This window comes from Pithys albifrons, chromosome 10, assembly GCF_047495875.1.
Source record: "Pithys albifrons albifrons isolate INPA30051 chromosome 10, PitAlb_v1, whole genome shotgun sequence".
Lineage (NCBI taxonomy): Eukaryota > Metazoa > Chordata > Aves > Passeriformes > Thamnophilidae > Pithys > Pithys albifrons.
The window spans coordinates 17181464-17205457 of NC_092467.1; the positions used below are offsets into that span (position 1 = coordinate 17181464).

At 41.2% G+C, this 23994-nt stretch overlaps 1 protein-coding gene across 2 annotated transcripts in view; it reads left to right on the forward strand.

Moving 5' to 3' along the window:
- Positions 1 to 4396: 4396 nt before the first annotated feature.
- Positions 4397 to 23994, forward strand: part of ZNF644 (zinc finger protein 644) — a 78301-nt gene continuing 58703 nt past the window's right edge. Inside the window, exons 1-2 of one of the 2 annotated variants that reach the window (XM_071565518.1) lie at positions 4397 to 4489; positions 12220 to 12401. The gene's annotated coding sequence lies outside the window, so the exon portion shown is untranslated. Of the gene's footprint in view, positions 4490 to 9341; positions 9627 to 12219; positions 12402 to 23994 lie in introns of those variants that run through there. The other variant, XM_071565517.1, reaches the window with a different exon arrangement.

Consider the following 23994-nt stretch of genomic DNA (forward strand, 5'->3'; position numbering starts at 1 on the left):
GATAAGTGCGTTACTTGGCCTTTTTTTTTCATTATTCCTATTGGCTCTATAACTCTTTAAATCACTTTTCGAACTTATACTCAGAAGTGTTCTCTATCTCAGGAGAAGGAATGACTTCATATGGTAGGATTTGTGATTGTTTAATTTTTCACATCAGCAAAATTGGAAGATCAAAAGGGATACTTGTAGCAGGTCTCTATGGCAACAATCAACTGTAGATACACAGTGACTGTACTTCAAAACAAGTACAGGCAGGAAGAGAAAATTGACTGCAGAATTAGAAAAACCTTGTCAAATCTGAATTGTTTTTCAAATCAAACTTCCAAACTGAGGTAACACAGAATTACTATACTACTGCTATGTTTAGCGCAGCAGTCCTAGGCATGTACATGTGAATCACCTCCCAGTTCCCAGTGTCAAGGCAAGATTTAAGAAAACAGAGTTTACCTCCTGCCAGTCACCATCTTCTGATTTCCATGGAATGCAGATGGCTTGCAGGCAGCCCCAGTTGTGTTTCTCCACAGATTCTTTATATAGATGACATAGGGACCAAACTCCCAGGTCATGCCTCAGAAGGTAGGTATAAACAGAGTTATGAGGGGTTGTAATTTTAGAAATTTAACTAAATCATACAGTTTTCCTGGAATCCCTGTCTAGTCACTAGAAAGTGGCAGGGCAGACACTGTCAGAAGTTAATTCAGCTTGTAAGTGGGCTGAATTGCTCTCTGGTGGAACTCCCCAAATTACCTGTGATGACAGTGAGCACAGACAGCTGGCGTGGAGAAGCTGGTGTGCTGTGAATTCACATCCAGGATCACTGAATATTGCCTTTCTTGTGCACATGAGATGGCCGCGTTCTTTTATCCACATAACGATCTAACTTTCCTAAGGCAAATAAAACAGCAAAAGATGGCTGTGCTTCCTTTCAGGTGCTGCCCAGATGGTAAATCAGACTAATTAACTTCAATAGGATAACAGAAAACTTCACTAAGTTACTACCAATAAATAAAATATAGACTAAAATACATAAAAACATTGTTAGAGTCTAAAAGGATCCTTATTTTTAATTCTGCATAGTGTTGTAACATTAAATGAGTGGTTTGAGTTTCAATCAGTTGGATTGTGTAAGTAATTCTTTGGGGATACAGCAGGATGCCACAGACTTTAGTCTGGGGATGATTCTATAAAATTTACATTATAAAAATACTCTTTCCTATAATGGAATAGCAAAAGAAAATTCAATGTGACAAGAAGTCAGATTTTACTATCTTACTTGTCTGATTCTCCATAATAAAATACATGCTTATACCTGTTTTTAATTTAACGCCAACTTCCTTATATGCTTCCTTGTCCTATCACACATATTGATTTCAAAATATGAGCTGAGGTCAACCATATCTGTGCTTGAAGAAAATGCAATATTAGCTCAAAACCCATGATCTTCAAAAATTGTTAGTGGAAAAACACATATAGTGTTTAAACATGTTGCCAGACCCATTTGTGTATAAGGTACGTTTATTGCATATAGAATACTGTAAATATATTGTGACATAATTTTAATTGTATGCAGCATGTCTTGTGCATATTTTAATTATGTAGATTTTATTCATGTGTTTCAATATTTTAATGAGTTAAACTTTACAGTAATTGTTAAAATAACAGCAGCTGTGACAAGTCAGACTCTTGTTATTTGGGTGTATTTTTACTTATGTATACCTTCACAGAATAGTTATGTGAGGTATAAAAGTTGGTGCTCTTAAAGGCAGTCAGAATAATGACAAAGAGTGAACAGAAGTCACCTTATGAAACCAATATGCACAAAATAGTTAAAATCAGTTAATTTGTAGAGCACAAATGATACCACTGTAAGGCATCATAATGACAGTATCAGTAGTACCTCTTCTAAAAGGAAGGGTGTTTTGCATTAGCTCTTTGTCACCCCTTCTGCTTTTTGTGTAGAAGCAAGAGAGCAGTATCGTGTCAGTTGTTCTACTGCCAGAATCTTTAAACTTTATCCCTGAAATGAGATCCATGAATACTTGTTTTTTTTCCTAGCTCCTTTGCTTAACAAGAAAATAGAAAAGAAGGTACTAGTCAGGGCAAAATTCACTTCTGGCAGGGGGTAACAACACATTGAATTTATGGAAGACTTACATGAGAATAAACTGAGGCACATATGGTGTTTTCAGGGATGAAGATCAACTTGACTGAAAACAATCAGATAGGAAAAGGGCAAGGAGTTATTGGCTGCCACAGGTCAGCTAACTGCCAACCTGGCTGAACCATGCTTCTTGTGTTTGTTCTTGAAACTTGTGTGAGATTAAATTGTAGCGGTTTAAGCCTTCACTTTTCTCCCAGTGTTCTAACTCTTGGTCTTCCAGCGCTCTTGACAGGCGTTTCAGCTTTGTAAGCAATAGAGGCCCTTGTGACCCTTTTTATTGCCTTTCTTTAGGCAGTGCTGGTCCTGTTGCTATTCCCACTGGTTGTGACCTGACTGGAAAAGCTCTGCTGCTGTTAACTCCCAGTCTGCACTGCATGCCCTGCTCTCAGCCAGAGTCCCAATTCAGACAGTTTATGCCAGTGAGGGAGAGTTGTTTTCCAGTTAGTTTTAGTATGTTACATGCCACAGTCAAATGCTGCACTTTCAGTCTGGTCTTGTGGGCTGTGCTTTGAGTAATCCTGAATCTGTCCTCCTGTGCTTTTTAAATGGGTGATTTCACTGTGCCAGGACTTGGAGGCACCTAATTGGAGGTGTGTGAAAATGTGTTAATATTTTGCAGAAATGAAGTAGATGACACTGGGTGAACATACTTTGTATAAAGAAGGTATATGTCCTTTCAGATATAATAAGAGTGCCTAGATGGAATAACTAGGATTTTGTTCCTGTATTTAGCATACACTGCTTGGAGCCAGCATGTAATGATGAAACAGACTGTCTTTCTGATTGATGTGAGATGGCAATTTCTATGCTTTAGATAGATGAGCATAGGGAATAAGGCAAAACATTTTGTTTTGAGGGCTGTAAGGATATTTTGTTTATATAAATGAAACCTTGTTTCTTTTGTAACTGTGAAACTTCCTATTAAAGGATGCATGTAACTTTCAAAATAAGAAGATGCTTGTAACTGTAAATGGCCATGATATATTTGCTGTTCCCCCACCTATTTAGAGGCAAAGCCTATTTATGAGGCTTTATTAAGTGCAAGTAATTCCCATGGCTTTAGCACAGAAGAATCAGCCGCAGAATATAGTCTGATTTGCATATAAATTACATGATTTCTGCTCAGAAAAGGATATTGAAAAATATATATTTCTACAGTGGAAACCTGATATTCACACATATTAAGGTCAGTTTGTGTAACTTTTTTTAAGCTGCTGCATATTGATACCTGATCCAACTTCCAGCTGGATTTGAGCTTTATCAATCATATCTACTATGAAATTATGAATTTCTTTTTTTTTAGTTAATTAAGCTATAATCTATAGAAATAGATTTAAAAACATTTATCTCAACAGTTTAAACACTTAAAAGTGCTTAGAATACTTATCAGTAAAAGTAGAAAACTCCAAACTTGACACTTTTCCTTATCTTCAGTACTGTGAAATTTGTGATGTGAGACAATACCTGTTGTTTGAGTAAGTGAGAAAAAGACCTGCTAACTTGCTCTAGTCACTTGAATAAATGGTAGGATGTAATTAAAGTAGACATGGATATTACTTTTACTGTCTCAAATAGTTTTCTCAGGTTATTGTTTTGATTAAGTTTATGTTTCTAAAATTTCTACCTTGACATAGGCCACCACTGACCAACTGAGATGCTTGGCCAAAACAAAAAGCAAGTGTTTCAAAGTTAAATCTATATATGCTGTTTTATCCCAGTTGTTCCAGCTCGCTGCACAAGTTCTCTAAAATGTTATTTTTATTTCCATAGAAGTTTAACTCTAGATGACTTCAATAATGAACTATCTTCAATGCAGTAGTCATCTAATTGCTGAACTTAGATGATACACTATTTGACATGGCTTTGGCATCAATACATATACTAGGCTTAGACACCAGCAAAGCCAAGCTCTGTAGAAGAGACCCCTGTGACTTTTGCACTCTCATCTTTACATCCATATCCTTTACACCCTTATGCCCTTTTGCATTGCCAGCTTCTGTGTAAATCATTCCAAATTGCTTCTAATCTGATCTTCCTTTGTATGCTTTAATCTGTGTAGTAAGTAATAGAGTGAACCTTGCCACAGAACTCAGTATAGCCATATTTTCACAAATTCATATTAAATCCTGTTTTGCCAATACGTTTGATGGTGTTTCACTAAGCAGCCAAACCACTCATTCATGACAAGTGTTCATTTACTGACAGGCTCTTGCTGCTTCTTAGATACATCCTGACATAAAAGAAAGATGTTGGAGAGCCAGGCAATGAAAGGTTTGGAAGAGACCTGCCACACCTTGGATTTCAAAGTCCTGCCTGGCAAAGTCCGAGGTAAGTTGAATACCATTGCCAGAAATGACAGGTTCTTGGAGTGGTTGATTTACGACAGTGAGTTGCCATTAGTCTAAATGCCTCTTCAAAAGCTTGACAGTGAAAAAGTGAAAGTAGTGCTGTCTGGAAACTTGTTTGTGCCGATCACAACTTCCTTTTTAGTATTTTCTTTCAGTTTGTAAAGGCTATTAATTTATCTGAATGAAAATGAGAAAGAACAGTTTATAACTAGGAACTTGAGGTTTTTCTGGTTGTGGTGTAATATTTTTGCTATTATAGTGCAGACCTGTTAGGTTTCTTGGTGCAGGAAATCAACTTCTTTTATCTGAGAGCTCCATTTTTCTGCCTTAAGTGTTATGCCTAGAGAAGGTTTTTCTGTCTAGTTGGGAATTTCTACTCAAAGAATAGTCACCAAGCCGCTAGATCATTAACATTTTCAGTATTTCCTCAATTATAAAGATTTTAGGCTCTGATATCAGTTTGGTTTCTAAAAATTGCACTGAAATATGAAAAAGTGCATTGGCCTTTTACATCAGCACCAGCACATTATAAAATAATTTTATTTCAAAAGTATGGCAGTAGAAGAGATTAAGAAAGTGTCAGTCATGAAACAGATCTGTTTATCTTTTATATTTCCCGGAGATGCATTTTGGAGACTGGAGGCTTGATTAGTTAGGAATATAAACTTGTACAAGTGGATCTCTCTCCTTCTCTCTCTTGGGTGTGATTGTCTCAGGCAACCATATTAGTAGAAGCTTAGACGCATTCTTAGCTTCTGGAATGGTTTTACTGAAGTGACATTATACTGAGGATGATGGTAAAAAAAATGGGCAGTATCCTGAAAGAAAATAAAGTTGGCATCTTGGAATGGTGGAAAACAGCTTCAGATAAGCATGTGGTTCAATAGAAATTAGTCTCTGTCCATAGACTTTATAGCAGCCAATCAGACCTGCTCTTTCAGTTCAAGCAGTTAATAGTATCTCAGCACTGTAGCTTAAGGGATACAATTTTCAAAATTATTGTAGTGTGGGACCAATAAATTTCAGCACAAGGAAGGCAGTATTCCATATAATTTATTTTAGATTTCCATCTAGGGTATGTTCTGACACTCCACATGAAAGTCAAATTGTCCATGTAAAATGGTTTTCAGGTGATAAGTTGACCCCTGGGGTTTGAGTAAAATAATAGATTCAGAATTCTATCTGACTCTCCAATCTATAAAAGCTAGTTATCAGCTGTTTGAAAAATTTGATAAGAAGGAAAAAAAATAAAAGAGCTTTTGTATGATGACATTTTTCTCATTAATGGGGACAGTGTTAGAATCACAAACTCCTTCTGGATTTGGTAGTAAATACTCTGCTGACATGTTTTGGGAGATGGTTATTCTGTGTGAGGAGTGTCTAATATTCCACATGCATATGAAAAAAAGAGATATTTCTAACAGACATGTACAGCCCTTCAAAAGAAGGGCACTTACTGTGCCATCATCTTGCCATCATTTCTAAATGCATTCTGTCACCAGAGTCTACCTTGGCAGAAGTTTTGCTGCAGAATGTCTGTCTTATGGTGCCTACAGAAACACTAGAATAACATGTATTTTTCCTGCCAGCATTTTTCAGTATTTAAATGCAGTGCAAAACAAGTGCTAACCTGAAAAGAATGGAGTATTATTTTAAGTTCTTATCTGAACCACTCATAGGACCTGCTGTAATTTTTTTCTAATTTTATTGTTTCATTTAATAGTATTTTTAAAGAATACTTAAAGGCACTTCCTAGTGTCATGTGACTTTACTGTCAGTTTAAGCAGATCCAAAGTTGGGTAGAGACTTTGTTGCATTTCATTTTAGTAGATGGGTGTATCCGCATGTGCATGTTCACACAGAACTAGTGAATAACTGGGGAATGGAGACACTCAGATAGGACCAATCATAGTGACAGTAGAAACAGCTTGCTTAATAAAACACAAAAAGCATGTTTATGCTTCATGCACTTGAGCGTCTCTGAATTTTGAGCCTCCTGCTTTTTAAAAAACAACTATGCTCAAGAAAACTTGACTTTTCTACAGTGTGTGTAAACAAAAGGATTGTCTCAAATTAAAATCCAAGTTCCTCCTCCGTTGTTCCTCATGTCCATCCTTTTTCCTGCTTGTGTGGGTGGTGAACAGTTCGGTCATTGCAGGAGTACTTGCCTGTTATACTCTTGCTGCGACTTTTGCAGGTGTGAAGAAGGCTACAGGGAGGGCACCCGTTTTCCTCCAGGGTTCTGGGTTACTGGGGAGAAGGAGCAGATGTCTCCTCCTCTGAGAGGAACTGAGCAGTGCTCAGCGGTGGGACACCTGATGTTCTCAAGTCAAGTAGAGAAGAGAAATGTAATGACTAAGGTCTTGTAAGCAGTGTCATGGAGCAGCTAGGATTTTGCTTGTGGGAAGGAACCAAGCTTTAGAAGTGACAGAAGAAAGAAAAGTTTCCTAGAGCAGGCTGAGTGGTGTCTGTGGTGCTCTGGGAACCGTTTTGGAAATGTTCATTTTGGAAGACTGGAAAGAAATATGTACCCTGCAGAGACACAATGGGAAGACTAATTTTCAAGCTCTTTTATTTAATCTAGCTCTCCAACAGATCAGAATTCTCATGACTTAAAGAACAATTCTATCCTGCCATTCTCATAATACCTGCCTTTAGAAATCTGGATTCTGTGGGTGTGCTTGTCAAAAGTAAAAGCACTTACCTAAATGCAATTGCTAATTCAAGGTCCTTGTGGATACGATGAAAAAGAGCTAACTACTCTTAAACCTCGCTTCTTTCTGGTTTTGTTAGGTTGGTTTTAGCTTTACAGAGATGAATCCTGAGTGCTGGTCCTGCAAGTGGGTAAGTTGTAACAGATGTGGGACAGGCCTGTTCACTCAGTCACTACTCGCTCAGGTGTACATGAGATCTACTGAGATCCGCTGGAGTGTGCTCAAAAGCAAAGCATCTGTTGCATTCTTAAAGTGCTTTTCTTCTGGAAGAGCAGATCTGGTGACCAGAAGAATTTATGAGTAACTCTGACTTCTGCTATTGACTGGATTTAATCTGCATTAACACTTTCTAAAGTAGCTGTATATTTTCCTCACTCTGAGGAAAATATATAGTCACTCTGAGTCTAATTTTAAAATGTGTCACATGATTTCAAGCTTTCAGGTGTTAGTGCTGAAACATTTACCTCTCCATTGAGGTAATTATAAAAATGTTTGTATTTGTGTCCCAGTTAATTGTAGGCCACACCTTTTGCTTACTTAAGCCCTGTGAGAAATTGGTTCTTTTCCTGGAATGGGATGTTGCACAGAAGGAAGTTGAATACTTTATCTGTATTCCTCCATACCCTTTATATTGGGGAGTGCTGGGCTGATACTGTGTCAGGTGCTGTAGCTGTGTAAGTATTTGCTGAAAATCTGTGCCTGCAGCCATAAGCAGAGGTGGTGTCAGAAACATTATGATACAGGCCTGCAAGGAGAGTCCCAGGGCTCTGGATTACAGAAGGCACACAGAGCAGCCACATGTCCACCATCAGCCTCCTGAGAGCAATGTCCCCCAGAATAAGGACAACAATCCATTACCCCAACAGGCTAAGTTTACTAAAGAAACCTCTGATAGATATGTTTTTATGAAAAATTCCCTCCCATAACTTTTAATGTGTGAGTGGGGCATCTGTTCTAAGACTTTTAATTTGGGACATCTTGTAACTAAAAAAAAAAAGCCAAGGGAAAAATGCTGCACAACATATTGCCTCCTTCAGAGGCACAGCTTTAGGAACCACCTCTTGCTTACATGAAACACTGAGGCTCCTGGAGCAATGTTAAGTTAGGGACATTCCTCACCTTCACTGCCATTTGTACTTGGTCCCCTGCAGACAATCTTTATGCAGATGCCATCTTTTCTACTGCTAGACAAGGTTGTGCTGACTGGACAGATATTTCTGAAAGTTACTATGACTGGAATGTGCTTGTGAAGACCTGGGAACCTAATCAGTAATGAAAATACTCACGAAGTGTAGTTCTGTGTTAAGCATGTTCTGGCAGAAAAGCTTGTTGATGCTGCTGAGCTCCACTCCTGCCCTGTGCCACTCAGCTGTTGTGTCAGTCCAGTTGCTCTGTAAGGTGGTTTATGTGAAATTAGTTAAAACGAATGTGAGTAATTTCCACACCACCACCATCCCCCTTCCTTCTGAGGAGCCTGTCTCTTATCTCTTGGCAGTGCTGTTCTTGCTAGAAAAAAGTGCATGTGTGCAAAGAGCAAAGCAGCCTAAAATGTTACCTTCCATGGTTGTATTTCACTCATTCTTGAATTGGAAAATAGCCTTTGTTTCATGTATACAACAAGTGAACTACATAACATTCGTGAAACAGAGGTCCTAAATCCTGCTTGAAAATGCCATTGGCAGCTATTGATGTATTTTCAACTGAATTTTTTTATTTGGAGCTTAGTCGTAACTCACCAAGATATAGTTCTGCTTGTTAGCTATAGAGGTGGTTGAAAGTGCTTAGGATGCTCCAGGATTTCATCCCAGCTTCACAGCCTTCCTCACTGCCTTGGAACTGTGCGAGGGTTTGTATCTCTAGTGAAAGAGCTAAAAAGAGAGCAGCACGAAATTTACATTTCCAGCCCCTGTGTGGATGCAATGGGAAATGAGGAGGTGTTTGCTACCAGATGGAATGGGTAATATAATTCTAAGTACTGACTAACATCTGTAAACAGCTGTGCCCTCCCACAGACTCTGACAAGAGATTTCAGAACATATTTCTTTAAAAAGGTCATTGAGGAATACAACCCCCAGGATGCACTGCACACTGAGTGTTCTAATATGTCGTTCACACAGGCCTCACATCGGACATTTCCTCTCCGTTCCCGCGCCCGCCGCCTCCGGCCCGGGGCGCGCTGAACCATCGCGCATCTGCCGCGCGGGGCGAGCGCTCGTTCCCGCGGCCGCGGCGCCGCGCCCGGGGACACGGCGGGGCTGTGCCCGAGGGCTCGTTCCCGCGGCCTGGCCGACCCCGGGGGCTTCGGGGGCTCGGCCATTTCCCCGCGGGGTGCCGCACTGGGGGAGCCTTAGCCGGTGACAGCCGTGTTACCGCGCTCCCCTCGGTGCTGGCCCCGGGTGTAAGGTGAGTCCGAGGGATCGCATGGCTTGTGCCGCACCCGCCCCGTGGCGTGTGCACGGTGCTTGTCCGAAGGGCTCCCGGGTCTCGGCAGTGCTGGCGGGTGACACAAACCCGCCGGCAGGGACCAGCCGGCCTTGCTTCGGGCACGTGTGTCTGGCCTTGAGAACGGGAGCCCTAAATACTGAACAATCGTGCAAAAACGCAATTTTGAAGCAAAGGCGCCGACTATACATAGGCAAGAGATGCAATTTTAAATGGAGAGAAGCCTAAGTAAGATGGCCACTTCTATGGCCTTCCAATGTGCTCTAACAAAATTGATTAAAACGTTAACAAGGGACTGACTTGCAGCAGAGTGAAGGTGGCATTTCATCCTTTCGGGATTTTTCCAGGCGAGGGAGTCGTGTGACCCACCCCAGCACTGCAGTTCCCTCCTGACTGTTCTGCCTTAGTACGGGTGCAAGGTGGGGCAGTCAGAGGGGACGGCCGGGCTGGAGCACCATCCATGTTCAGCTGCTGCTGCGTGTGCAGTTCTCTGCACCGAGCCCCATCTGTGTGTCTGTCCACTCCCAGCCGGCCCATCACCCTTCGTCATGTAGGAAAAGTTCCTTAATGCAGAAATAGGTTATGGGATTTTTTTTTTTGTCTCAGAATTTATTTTCTCCTGAAAAGGAAACTGCATGCCCAAAGCAGCTTTTGGGCCGACTTCGCTTCCCTAGATGCCGGCCCCAGTTGCATGCCGGTGGGGGGAAGAGAGAAGTGTTAAGACTTGGCTTTGCTCTGCTCGGTCCTGTCTAGACCTTTCTGGGTTTGACCCTGCAGCTCGGGACCATGTGGGTGGTGGTGACTGTGCGGCTGGGGAAGGTTTGGGTGTGCCTGCGGTCACAGCGGGGCTGCCCACAGATCCGTCCCTACCAGAGAGATGTGGCAGCACATGGACTGGTATCTCGCTTGATATGCCTTTCCAGAGTTCTTGAGATGTTAACTTTCAAAAGAGGGGTCTCCCTTGTGTATTTATGTCAGTGATTTTGGGTTTTAAACTATTCATGCATGAAAAATGACTGTAGGAACTGTATACTCCCATGTATGAATAATGACTACATGGGAACACAGATTACAGCAGTTTTGCACCGAGACTTCTGCAGTTTACACGCTCTCTTTGGGAACGTTATGAAACGTTTTTAAATGCTGGTGCATGTTAATGCATTGATTTCAATCAGTCTTTTTGTCCCTTTTGGATTTGTTCAACTTAACAGCTAGAGTGTCTCATGTTTGCTCTAAGATATGCTTAGCAAATTAGGCAAATAAAAAAAATTCATGCAAAAATATGGTGCTATGCACATGTATCAGGTTTGTTATTTATTAATAGACTCCAATTTCCATATGATACTCTGCTTTTTTTTTTGTTTTTTTTACTTTGGCTCAATGGGTACTTTATGCCAATTACATGTAGTTTAACAGCTTTGAAATCTGTTTTTGCTTTTCTAATGCATAAAGACATTGATTCTGTTTCAGGTTTTAATTAAACTCTACACTGACTTTAAAGGTTCTATTGTCCTTTTCATTTAAATAGGATTTTTGTTAGATCTTTAACAAGACCTCAGTGGGGTAATAAATCTGAGCAATTGTCCTTATTAGGAGTAGATTATCCTCAAGAGATGGAAAGTCACAGAAGTAGCTGAAGTCATTTGTAGAGACTGAACTAAGGCTTTTTCTTTCTAAACATTAAACAGACTTGTGAATGACTTGCTTGGGCGCTCAAATTAAATTAAATGATACTTTGTTTATTTTTCGCATTTTCAGTGTAGGCTATTTGCATTTACTTAAAATTTGAGTTCCATTGAGTAAAAGTCACTCCTGGGTAAGGATCCTTACTTTCAGTATACAAGCTGTAAGTGAAACACAGTATATCTTGCCATTTCTTTTGTTATTAACCCTTGCAATGCTTCTCATTTATAGGACCCACTGACATAGTCAGTGTATTCTTAATTCATTATATTTGCCATAGTAGAGGAGTCTTGGCTGAAGAATTGGTCTTGTGTTTGGCCCACACCCCCCAGCCAAGAACTGGAGGGTATGTGGCAGTATGGAGCTTGTCTGAAGATCTCCTCAGATGCTGGACTAAAACCACAAGTTCTTAGAGAAAACTTGCCACAAAACCAACAGTTCTATCTAAATTTGTTGTTAATGTGTTTACATACTGTTAGGAGGTGAAAGGGCATAAATTCTAATAGTTCTTTTTTTTAGCTGTTTGCTTCATTTGAGGGTATTTTCTGTTCTGTAGGGGCTCAGGCCTTGCTTTGTTCCTGGTTTTAGTGATCCCTTGACTTCTGATGGGCCATAGCCTCCTATATACACACAGCCAAATCCCGAATTTCTGCCACTTGTTTAATTCCTGGCTTAGTTATAACATTGTGGGGCAACTTTTTAAAGCATCCAGTTATGTGGAAGCTCCGTTTTGTGGTGCTAGGTTTGGGACACTCATTTCTAGGACTTAGTTCTACCCAGAAACCAACGGGCAAAGGCAAGGATGTTGTTCAGGGACATCCTCACAGTAAGACATGTTGTAAGACAGGCTTTTTCTCCCTGCTGGCTCCAGTTCCTGCGCTGTCTGAGCTGCTGCCCTCTGCAGAGCACGCTGCAGGAAGCGGGGCTCCAGGGACACTGCTGCACGTGACGCACCCACGTCCGCCTGCGCCGGGAAGGAGCCCACAGCCCTGCTCAGCAGATGAAGACAAACCTTTCTTGGTTGTTGCAGCTACACCAGCTCTCAGCCACCAGGTATTTATTGTCTTGAAGCTCTCCTGTCTGTGGGCTCTGCTGTCCCTGTCCTGCAGTCCAGCATCTCTGTAGGGCCAAGTGCTGTCAGGCTCCACCCTGTGCTGCTCCCCACATGGGACTCTGCTATGTTTCTCTATTAAGAGACTTCCCCTCACCCCTTCTGAGTGACACTACAGGGATACTTTGGGGCAGAAGGAATCATGTTAGAGGAACATAGCTCATAAATATTATATTCTAATTAGTCTCTTTTTGCTGCATATTCTAGACAAAATTGCAGGTTTTGAGCCTTCATCTCTTGCTTTCTACATTACTAAAATAGCAGAGATTTTGGCATGGTGAGTCACACAGGGAGGTGGAAAATCTGAACACAAAGATAATGTAGTTTTTCAGCATTATGGCTTCTTTGTGCCCTGATAGGAAATTAAAAAAAATAGAAGGTGCTAACAATAAATCACCTAGTTCCTGCTTTTCTTTAGGTGTAAAGCCTGGGGAAAGTGGAGGAAGGGAATGCACACCATGGCTTTAGGCTCAGATTGCAACTCATCCTTCTTCCCAGTGCAGTGCGCTGGAGGTCGTGTGGCAAACCTAGGCTGAGTCCTGCAGCTGATTCCATATGACTCAGTGCACAAAATTAGGAGCATTAAGAGTGCTCAGCCTTTGGGACAGATTCTGAGGAATTAAGAGGTTCTTCATCCTGCATTGTGTAGCAATCAGATGTGATTTAGGCAATGTCATATCAGACAAAATCCACACGGCATAGTTTTGCTCTGGATTCTCATCAGGGTGTGAGATTTTCCCTCTGTTTCCGCCAGCAACAGGGCCAGGAGCTAATCTGTTCATGGCTCTCTGCAAAGCGAGATTGAAAGGGCACAGCTCTACCCCTTGCTGAGAGTTGTCTCCTCTCTCCCTCTTCCCTCCGCCCCTGTTTCTGGGAGTGTATGTGGGAGTCATAGGGAAGTGCTGTGACCCTGCATGCAGTATGAAGGTGATGTGTCTATAAGAAATACTTGCTGATGTGCAATTAAAAGTTTCCCTTCTTGCCTTTCACTCTGTAGTGAGTGTTGTTTTCCAGTCCCAGAGTTTCAAATGTGATGGCTGCTGTTTGCATGTTGGCCATGTGGTGAGCCAGCAGTTTTCTCTGCTGTTCACAGCAGCCTCCCTAGAGAATGAGCAGGCTGCTTAGAAGGTCAGTGGGGTACCTGTGCATTGCAGGCGTGAAAAGCTGCCCTCTTTGTGCCCTGAGGCACAAACCTGCTTTCACTTTGTGAAACAGAGCAGAAAAGCTGGGGTCCAACCATGGCAGGTATCCCTGAGTGCAAGATGAAGGTGGCATGTGGGTATTAGAAGTCCAGTTTGCTTTTCAACATGAGTAGGTGAGGTTAGGGTGGGAAAGTAATGGGAATGCTAAATGTTTCCTGCTAACACTTACTAAGATGGCAGTAAATGTTGTCTATATTAATGTTCAGCTTTTGATACTAGATGGAATCTTACTTTATTAAAGCAGGTAGGCAGCCTGGAAGTAGCTCTTTAATCTTCAACTGGAAAATACAATTTTGAAGTCCATTTTCTTAGGAATGCAATAATCAAAGAGGGCAATAACTGATGTTAAACCTATTTTGAATGTTATCTAAAGTATTTCTCAGATGGAAACAAAAGTGAATAGGATGATGTCAGATTCACATGGACGTCTGCTTTGCTTATGCTGTTGTCCACATAAAGGAAGAAAGGTTGATCAGCATGTGTTTTCTGGTGATACGATCATTTAGGAATTGTGATTCTTAAATACTTCCATTTGCTACTTGTTCCAACAAAAGGCGTTGAAACTGTGTCGATGTTATTTTATAGCTCTACCCATGAGGACTTCACCACAATGGGTATCCAGGGTGCTGCATCTTCAGGAGTCTTCAACATTGGAGAGGAAAAAACCTGTTAGTTCCCTTCTTATTGCTGAGCTGTTCCTATTGGCATATTTTTGATCTCCCCTGGTCAGTCTGTGCCTGATACCATGTATACGTGTGTCCTATTGTTCCCCCCACTACAGTGCTGTCCCATTTTTCCCAAATGTTACTACGTTTCCTTTCTCATTCCAGTGTTTTTCATCTCTCTTTCCCACTTGTATTATGCATCCACTGTCTCTGTTGTTTTCCACATCTAATTTAATACCACCAGTGAATTTGTGTCTCTCTGCAGAGCATTAAAAAGAGGCTAGTGGGACTGCTTGTAAAAGAAAACACTGCATTCCCAAGATAGGTTGCAGAGTGGTGTGTATCAGTACTCTTTGTTTTGGAACTTTTAACTTTGTTTAGTACTTAAACAGATGCGAAGTGATCTCTGGATCCCTTGTCTGCCATTTCAGTATTAGAGTGCAAGGCACACAAATGTGAAAGTTGCAGGACTTGAAAGGACCTGTGCATGGGAACAGATCCAGCTGTGAGCTACCACATTGCCTCACCAGGGTGATCTGAATGCCAGTATTGACACAAAGGACAGAGTTTTTGAGGCAGGAAGGGAAGATGAGCAATGGCACCACAGTCAGTGAAGAGCAAGGCTCTTGGTGCATGAGTCTCTTCCCAGTGCTTGGTTTTAGGATGTAGATGGCACTTCTGTGCCTGTGAGGTCTATACATGTCAATTGATGCCTAGGGTAAATCTGTGCCCATGTGTTAAACCAGCGTTGGACCGATGGACGCATCCCTTTATTTTGCTTGTGCTCCCTGCTGGAGTGTCTCACTAGGAAAGCTCTCATTCTCAGCCCTGTGTTACACAGGGCCAGATGGGCTCATACTTGCAGCTCTGATTGGGTTACAGGATGGCCTTGGGCAGCAGCAGGAGTTCTGAAAGCCCCTGCAGGCTGCATCTCCTGGCACAGACTTCCTGTGCCCTTGGCCCTCCTCAATGGCAGTGCAGGAGGTAGCCAGCATTGCCTGGATGGTAGTTTTAACTCTTCGTTACCTAAAATTCAGGCAGTTTCAAAGCAACACAGAAGTAAATAAACCACTTTGTATAGAGTCACATCCCTCTTGTTGCCCCTGCTGCTGGTGTTAATAACATTGTGTGCAATTTCCCAAGCATAGACTGGTGATTGGGAAGTAAAAGGGATCCTTAAGAGACTAGTAGCAGCAGTGAGGCTGGATAATACCCACTGGTGCTGAGTGAACTTACTCTCAGGTAACTGTGTAGATAGTGTTTAGCTTTAGTCAACAGAAGGACTGTAAACTGAAGCAAGTAGTTTGGTCCTGGTTGTTTTCTAGAGGGGAGGATGCAGAAGGAAATTCAGTTAAAAATTAGCTTTGAAATGAGCTCAGACCTTTTTACAAACCACTTAGTACTTTAAAACATCTGACATTAACAAAATAACCTATTTGAAGTAATAGTAAACTGCCATCTGCTGGTAAAAAAGTAATGCACATAATGAACCTGCAGACTTATGAAGTGATAATTCTTTTGTATTTGACATGCTACAGTCAAATATGTACATGACTTAGAAGCTGCATATATTTTACTGGTGGTTTTTCATCTCCATTTGCATTTTCATATAGAATATGCTAAACAGATGCCTATAACATAACTAACTTTAATGACAAGTGCAGAAAATGAGACAATAAGAATAAAGAACAAGGACTAATAAAAGCAGATGAGCGATCAGAATGATGACAGCTTCCAAATGTGTCCTATTTACATTGCTAATAATGAATCACAAGCACTTCCTTTTTTGTTTCCCCCTGCCTTAGACCCTCCTGTATGACCAGAATTGTAGCACTGAGAAACATTTCCCGGCATCTTCAGTTTGATTTGTGTGTGTGTGTGGTTCCTTATGCAAGCATTTAAATAGGAACTGGGTCTTTAATTGTTCTTGATTTAAGTAGGTCATCTTCACCAATACATAAATCTTTTGTCTTGTTGTAAGCCAGGTCAGCTACTGAAAGGATGTGGAAAATACTTACTACACAAATATGACCAGAAAAAATAATTTGACAAAGGACCACTCCCAAATTATATGTCATTACCCAACCAGTTTCCATAAATCACAGGTATGATGAGTACACTACAGGGGAGAGACTATCAGGTTTCATGTTTGTATAGTGTGTACCGAGTAGGTGTGCTGAGCATGACTGGGTCCCTAGGGCACTGCTGCACTATAAATAGCAGCATTTGGTGAATTACCTCTAATGCAAACATCAGGCCACTGTCCCTTTTCAGATGCATGCAGTTTTCTTTATGACTGTGGTTATTCCAAACATAGCCTATTGTTTTAGCAAACTGATCTTCTCATAGGAAATGTTTAAAATGAGCAAAGACAAAAAATAGGTCAGTTCTTCCTTTGAAATCAGAGAGAAGTGTGTATTTGTAATATTTCCCAGGCTTATTTCCTTGGAGCAGGTTTGGCAGGTATGAGAGGAAGTTAAAGATTTATTTTTGGTGCTACGTACCAGATGTCATACCTGCTCTTCTGAGACAGTTGCTTTTATCTCCAGCAGTACTTGCTCTAGTAGCAATGAAAAAGTGATTTGAATCCTGTTTAAAGCGTGTAGTGTGCACTGTTCATGTGCCACTAAAGGAAAGGCAAGGCTTGTTTGGGATACTCCAGACAGAGTCTTTATGTGTCATCATGCTTGCATCCCTCTCAGCAGTGTTTTTGCCTCTGAAGATGTGGCGAATTAATGTGCCCAGCTCCAGGGCTTGTGACCCCAGCAGACACTGAAGGGCTACAAAGATGTCCAGTTTGGAGTGCTGTTGTATTTGTGGGATCTCTGCACATGGCTCTTTTTGTAGCATCCAGGTGGTTCTTTGTAAAGGACCATTTCTGGGGAATTTGTGGTGCTGTGCACACTCCACTCACAGCAGTCTTAATCAAATGCTATTCAGTGTCTTGCCTGGAAAGGGTCCTCCTTGATGGCAGAGGAACATTTATACTATAAGGCCAAATCCTCAGCTCAGAAAAATGCCACAGCTTTTTTGACTTTTAATCTGAGGAGGATCTAGCCTGTGTTGCATACTCACAGAGCCAGGGACACTGCTCTGGGTCCTGTTTACTGAAATGCTCCAATAGCAACAAAACATGTTCAGACGGAAGCAGAACCAGGGGAACAGCGGTGCCCATGGATACCTGTTAACAGGTGGGAGCTGAAGCACACAGTTACCATCAAAGACACTGCTGTCCACTGCTTTGCTCTGCAGCACTTCAGTCTCTGTGCTAACAGGACTCTGCCTTCCAGCTGAGGAGTGACTGATGGTTGAAATAACAGTCTCAATTTATTCCAGGTATGCCACTGACCTGCATGACCTATAGGAAGGATAATGTAAAGGCAATCAAAGCAGTAAGCTCCTGAAAGTCTCTAAGGGCTATAAAAATGGAAACATGGGAGACATGAAATGAGGATGACGGTTCAACTGTTACCTGCTTATAGGCTAAATCAGGAATTTAGTGAGACTGAGATCTGACCCAACAAGAGAAAAGAGATGAGTAAGAAATTATCAGAAGATAAAGCTGGTATTTCCTTCATGTTATGCTAGAATCACTCTGTTCAAAAAGTCTCCTGAACCATGAAGAGCTGGGATGGGCAGGGGTGAAGAGGTGGGTTATGGTGATGGAAGGATATTGTCATTACATAAATTGGACCAGTTAAGGTCTGTGTAACTGTTTACGGCCATATCCCATTTGTCTTTTATGAGCTTACTTTGCAGTGGAATGGAGGAAGTTTTGCTGACAGCACAGCTGGTTGTTTGGCTGTTTCTTTTCTGTGTGTTTCCAGAAAATTAATCACTGTGTCCTGCCTGTGCTCTGTTCAAGATTTGGCAATGGGCATTTGATGGGTTTGCCATCCTTTTAGCCAACACTTAATGATGTTTCCTTTTTGTACCATCCTTCCTGCACTAAAATGCCATGGTCAGACTAAGTAATAATAAAACTATTAGTGATTTACCAAGGAGCAGGAATAACCTTAGTCCATGACCAGTTTCTAGCAAAGTGTAGTTCTCAAGATAAATTGAGGCCCTTGTCTTTGCAAGGATTACTGTGTGGTGGACTCAGAAATGATACCTAGCAGTTAAGTGCTGTTCAGAAAGCAATATAACATTCACTTTAAAATCAAGAAGCATTAAATAGATACTATTTCACTGGCACGGGAAGCAGGGAATACCAGGAGAATCATGAAATGGCTGTACATTGTTAGTCTCTGTGAATATAGTGACATTTGGAGACCTCTGGTATTCATTTGAAATAAACAACAAAATAAGACTCATGCTATATGCTTGTCAAATCCAGGCTTAGTGATCAGCTAATATTCTTATCAGCCAGGCAGTGTACACAGAGATACTCTGCTTTCACACTGTCTGCTGATTGCATTTGGGCCCCTGAAGAAGGCAGGTGATTAATCTGCAGGGGTTTATTTTTTCTTAGCTGTTAATGTCCTCTGTTTCAGAGCAACAGTCCATGGCTCATTAAGCAGGGAAGATTCGAACACAAGTGTGAAGGACAGCATGCAAAGATTTTCTACAAATCTCTTGTTTGACTCTCAGGGTAGAAAAATTAAGTATTGGAGAGAGTTTGTCCTGTGCTGGGGCAGAACCAGTACTCTCTGAAAAGCAAAGGGACTGTTAGAAAATCTGTATGTATTTCAGTCAAATCAGGATAAAATCTAAAGCCACAATGCTCTTGTGAGGTGGCAGTGGACACTTGGTATTAGCCCAGAAATGCACAGCTGCCACTTCAGCTGACCTGCTGTGAGAACCATGCTCTCCTTGAGTCTGTTGCTCCTTTTCTTTGGTGATTATATCTCACTCTTGCTGTGTTCTTTCCACTTGTATGGTTGTGTACTCTGGCGTTGAATGCCGAGAAAGCAAATGGGGCTGCTGAGCCCAAATGCCTCAACAGAAATGCAACAGGGGAAATGAAGTCAGTTTGTAAGGTTTTGCAATATTAGATTATTCTTAAGGGGATCATCTTTAGGTTATTAGCTACTGTTTATAGTCTGTGTTATATCGATCTATAAAATTATTTTCTGTCATCAACTGAAATATTTGAAAACATGTTGATATAGGCAAAGTATTTTTCTGACAGTATGATGTTATATGAGCATTAATTTATTAACCCTAGTAACTTTATTGAGAAGTAGGGAAGTATTTGGACGTTGTTTTTACAGACTAGGAAATGTAAGGTTCAGATTCATAGTTTTAGATCTGCATATTCTAGTATCTGCTAACTAGCATTTGGCCCTGCTTGCTTTCACTTAAGTCTTTTCCTCACCTGAATTTTGGATCATGGAGCAGCTGTGTCCTGCACAGCTCCTGTGATCAAGTCCGTGATGGGAAGGAGGATAGCAGTGAGGATGGGTTATTGTGGTCAAGAGGCAAGGAAGAAAAGTGAATGAACTTCTTGCTTCAAGCTGTAAGAAAGATGTACCAAGGTCCCATTTTGATCCTGGGAACCAGGAAATAAGAGTGGCTGCATGGGAGGGAGGGAGCAGGCTGAGGCTCTGTCCTTCCATTCAAAAATGTGCAGATCAGACAAGAGGAGACAGTAAGCCAATGTTGGGAATACAGACAAAATTGTAGGCCCAGTCTAATAACTTACTGGCTCCAGGAACAGAAGACCATTGTAAACTATTGTAATTATCATGGACAAGAAGGTCATTGGAAACAGGAGTGCCCAGTATAACAAAGCAAAACAAGCCTCCCCAAAAGACTTCTAAGTCCTATGGTGCAATTTTCCCCTGGTCAGTGGGCTGCTCTAAATCTAACTGTTATTAAATATTTACCTGTGATCTGGACTTACACTCTGCTTCGGAATGCAGTGACAATGGGGAAGGATTGATGAGAATGTGTGTGAGAAGGGAGAAGCAAGCAGGTTTCAAGGGTTTCTGGGCTTTGCTTTCTGCTGAACCTCTTCTGGGTTTTTTTCCTTTATTTTTCTCTCCTTTTATGCTTTAAAGTTCTACTTTAAACAATTAGAGGAAATTTAGCAATAATACTGCCTGTGGAGTCTAGGAAAGTAAGAATTAATTCTACATCACCACTTTCCTTTGTTTGTCTTTTTTTATCTTGTTTATCTTTGATCAGCTGCAGATGAAATAACCAGCTAACTGATTTCCCATACAGGGCTGCCACTCATGCTGATGAAACTCTGCTGACATGGGAGTATGCTCTGTAGCAGTCTAGCAGTATCCATTTCTTATTCCAATACACTGACAGGTCACTCAGGGAGACTAAAAACTCTATTCTGAAGTGGAAAAGAAACTGCCATTTCAATTTTGTTTTGATTTGAAATTTTCCAGCTACCTATCAAGACCAAATCCTTGAACTGTTTACTTAAAGTAACTGAAATACCCCTATTTGAAATAGTGGATATGCAAGATTTAGCCATTAAAGAGTTGGGGTAAAATTAAAATCCCCTTCAATAATAACTAAAGTCGGAGAAAATCTTTCAAGAAAATTAAACACTTAATCAAAAAGAGAGAAGGGTTATTGTCGAGAGCATAAAGATTAAACAGGAGAGTTGTCTCAGAGAATAACCATCAGTGATAAGTAGCAGGCAGTTAATAATATCCCCTCAGGGATCTTCTTTTACTCATGTAGGTTTTTGGACAAATACAGTATTACATTTCTTATAGTTAGTGTGAGAGAGCTTCATGTCATTCCAGAGTAGCAATAAAATTTCAGTGGAATAAGGACAACTGGAGAGGTAGGGAAGGGGTGACCCAGAAGATTAAACAGTGGGAAATCAGTAACAGTTTTTCCACATAACTCTCCTTTTTAGCCCCCACATTCTGAAATCTCTTCTCAGTCTCACTGGCATCCTGTTTTTTGTATCCACAGCACTGTATTAGGACTGAGATTTTATATAGTACTGGCCTTCAATATGGAAAGGAAAGAAAGACCAAGTAGACTAAGAGTGTGATTCCATGTTGTAATTAAGGGCTGGTTTAAAGCCTGATCATGCAAATGGTTGAATTGACAGAATTAAAGGGAAGATAGTCTGTAGCCATTGGAAGGCACATAGGGTGGGAAGGATGGAGGCAGGAGGTTCTGGAGAACCTCTCAAGCGAGCTCTGCAGATGGAGAAACTGTAACATGAAACAACTCCCTTGATCTCTCATTTATCTTCCCTTGTTCTCTCCTCCTATGTAATTACAAGTTTCCTTAACCATCTTCTGGCCATTGCAAACATTTAAGAATTATTGCAGTTCTCACACATGATGCACATGTTCTTCATGTCCCCTTGTGTCCCTCCATTTATTCATTTATCATGTACACACAAAATTCCCATAAAATATTAATCTGAAATACAAATCTTTCTTTGCATCCTGGGATCATTTGCATATAGCAATGTTAACGAGAGTATTAATTCTGCATGCACAGTCTGTGGACTGCACACAGGGCCAGATCTCTCTCGGCAATGATGCTGAAATTAGTGACAATTTCAGAAATACTGTTTTCATATTAAAAATGCTGAATGGAAAGTGACAGTTTCCTAGAACTGAAATGTTGTCTTTAAAACTCAAACAAGAGGATTTGAAGCTTAGTTTTCAATTTTTCCTTCTAAGAATTCCTCTGTAAAAGGAATTTTATACTACTCTATGTTTCTGCCCAGTGGTTCCTATAGATCAGTACAGTCTAAAAACAAAAGGATTTAATTTTTTTAACAGTGCCGTAATCCATGGGGAATCTGAACATTTCTTTTGCCCTCCTTCCTTGTTGGGAACATCAGAAGTAGCTACACTTCTGCCAGTTGAGGCAGAACATGGTGTTGTAGATGGACCAAAAATAATTCAGTTAGGCTGAGAGAGGATCATCTTCTCTGGGGTAACAAAGAGTGAAAACTGTCTAAGCAGGCATTTGATGAAATGGAAATGGCAGGAGGATCTCCTGTGGTGGAGAAAACTTCTGCACCTCACTCCTAGCTGTGAGCACCGGATAGGGTTGTCCTGCCGTCCACAGAGGTGGGAGCCCTGGGGCACCTTGGGGGCCTGTGGAAGCTGTGGGGAAGTGGCTCTGGGGCAGGGACACATCTCTCACCTAGGTTTTACTCTGGAAGGAGAGAGGGAGGGAGGGAGGAGGGAGGGAGGGAGGGAACAATCTTGTCTAAGCCTCATGGTCTGCCTTGGATCCTTCACTTTCCAAGGCAGGCTTAAGACAAAAAGTAGTACCAACAATGAGAGAAGAGTTCTTTGTCTGCACCCAAATCCTGCCAGACACAGAAAAAGAGGGACATCTTACATACAGCCCTTGCCCAGGTTCAGTGCATCCCTTTGCAAGTAATTTTATTCTAAGTGGTGGATTGGTAAAGGGTTGCATTTCCCTCAGTGAAACTCCGTCACTGGAGGTTCCCAAAAGATTTTTACAGGGAAAGGCCCTGCAGCTGAAGTTGGACCTTTCCTTCTGCAGAGACAGTCTCTGGTTGAGAGGCGGTTGCCAAAGTGGATCAAATCCCTTCTGCCAGGAGCTGCAACACTTGGGGTAAGCTGGAGCTCTCAGTGGGTCCCTGGTTGCTTTTTCTGGATTTTGCAATGCTCTGTCTGCACTTGCAGAAAATCAAAGCACTTACTCATGTTCCAGGAACAATGTATTTTCAGTTTGACTTTATTTCTATTTTGATATTCAAATTTTGAATATCTGTAGTTTGTGAAAACAAGCAGTGTTTTATTGTCTACAGGAACAATGCTGTTGATCCCTCAACTCCTAACTGTAAAGCCTGCATTTGGCTACACAACTTTTAAAAACATTCTAAATGAAGCATGTGAGACAAGGTCCGCAGCTGGAGTTAAGCACTTCCACGTGCTTGCTGAATCAGGGACCACGCTGTTACAAAGATCTTCCGGGACTCGCTGGAGATCCATAAGAAATTGCCTTGACTTAACCAAGCCATCATATTTCTCTTAATCACTACTACTACATCATCTTTTTTCTTTCACTTGCTTCTCATTCATGCTTAAATGAGAAACATCTGTTTCCATTTTTCACATTGTTCTGTTATGTGAGTAACGATATCAAGCATCTTTTATTTTCCTGCACTGTGAAAGAATAAATTAGTGTTAAGTTTTGTGAAGTGCTTTAAAACACTAAAACAAAACATCTGTTTCAGCTGCAGGTCATTAAGATGAAAAATCCTAGTCTGTGCAGTGCAAAACTGCCAAAAAATTTATCAACCCAAACACATTTCTTTACCTGTCTTTTACCAAAACAACTGAAGATGGTGATAAGACAGTAAATCTTCAGAGACAGAGCAGTTAAAAGTGCTCAGTGCAGTAATCCACACCAGTACCTCATAGTAATGGATCCTTGTCTGATCTGGAGATGCCTGGAGGTTGCTCCAGTGTTACAGACTTCAAGCTCAGAGTCTCCTTGACCTCCACATCTTCCAGTTGGGCACAGCATTGTGCAGAGTTGCCTAACCCCCTGTAGATGTCTGTGTTACTGTACTTTAGCTAAAAATCCCTTCACCTGCCCCCAATCATTTAATATTTGGAGATTGTTTCCAGGGCAGAGATGCTCTTTGCATGCCAAAGCCCAAATGTAGTTGTCTGTGTTCTTTTGTTGATAATGATCTCCTTTGTAAAGCACTTTGAGGTATAGAGATGAAAAACCAACAGCTTTTC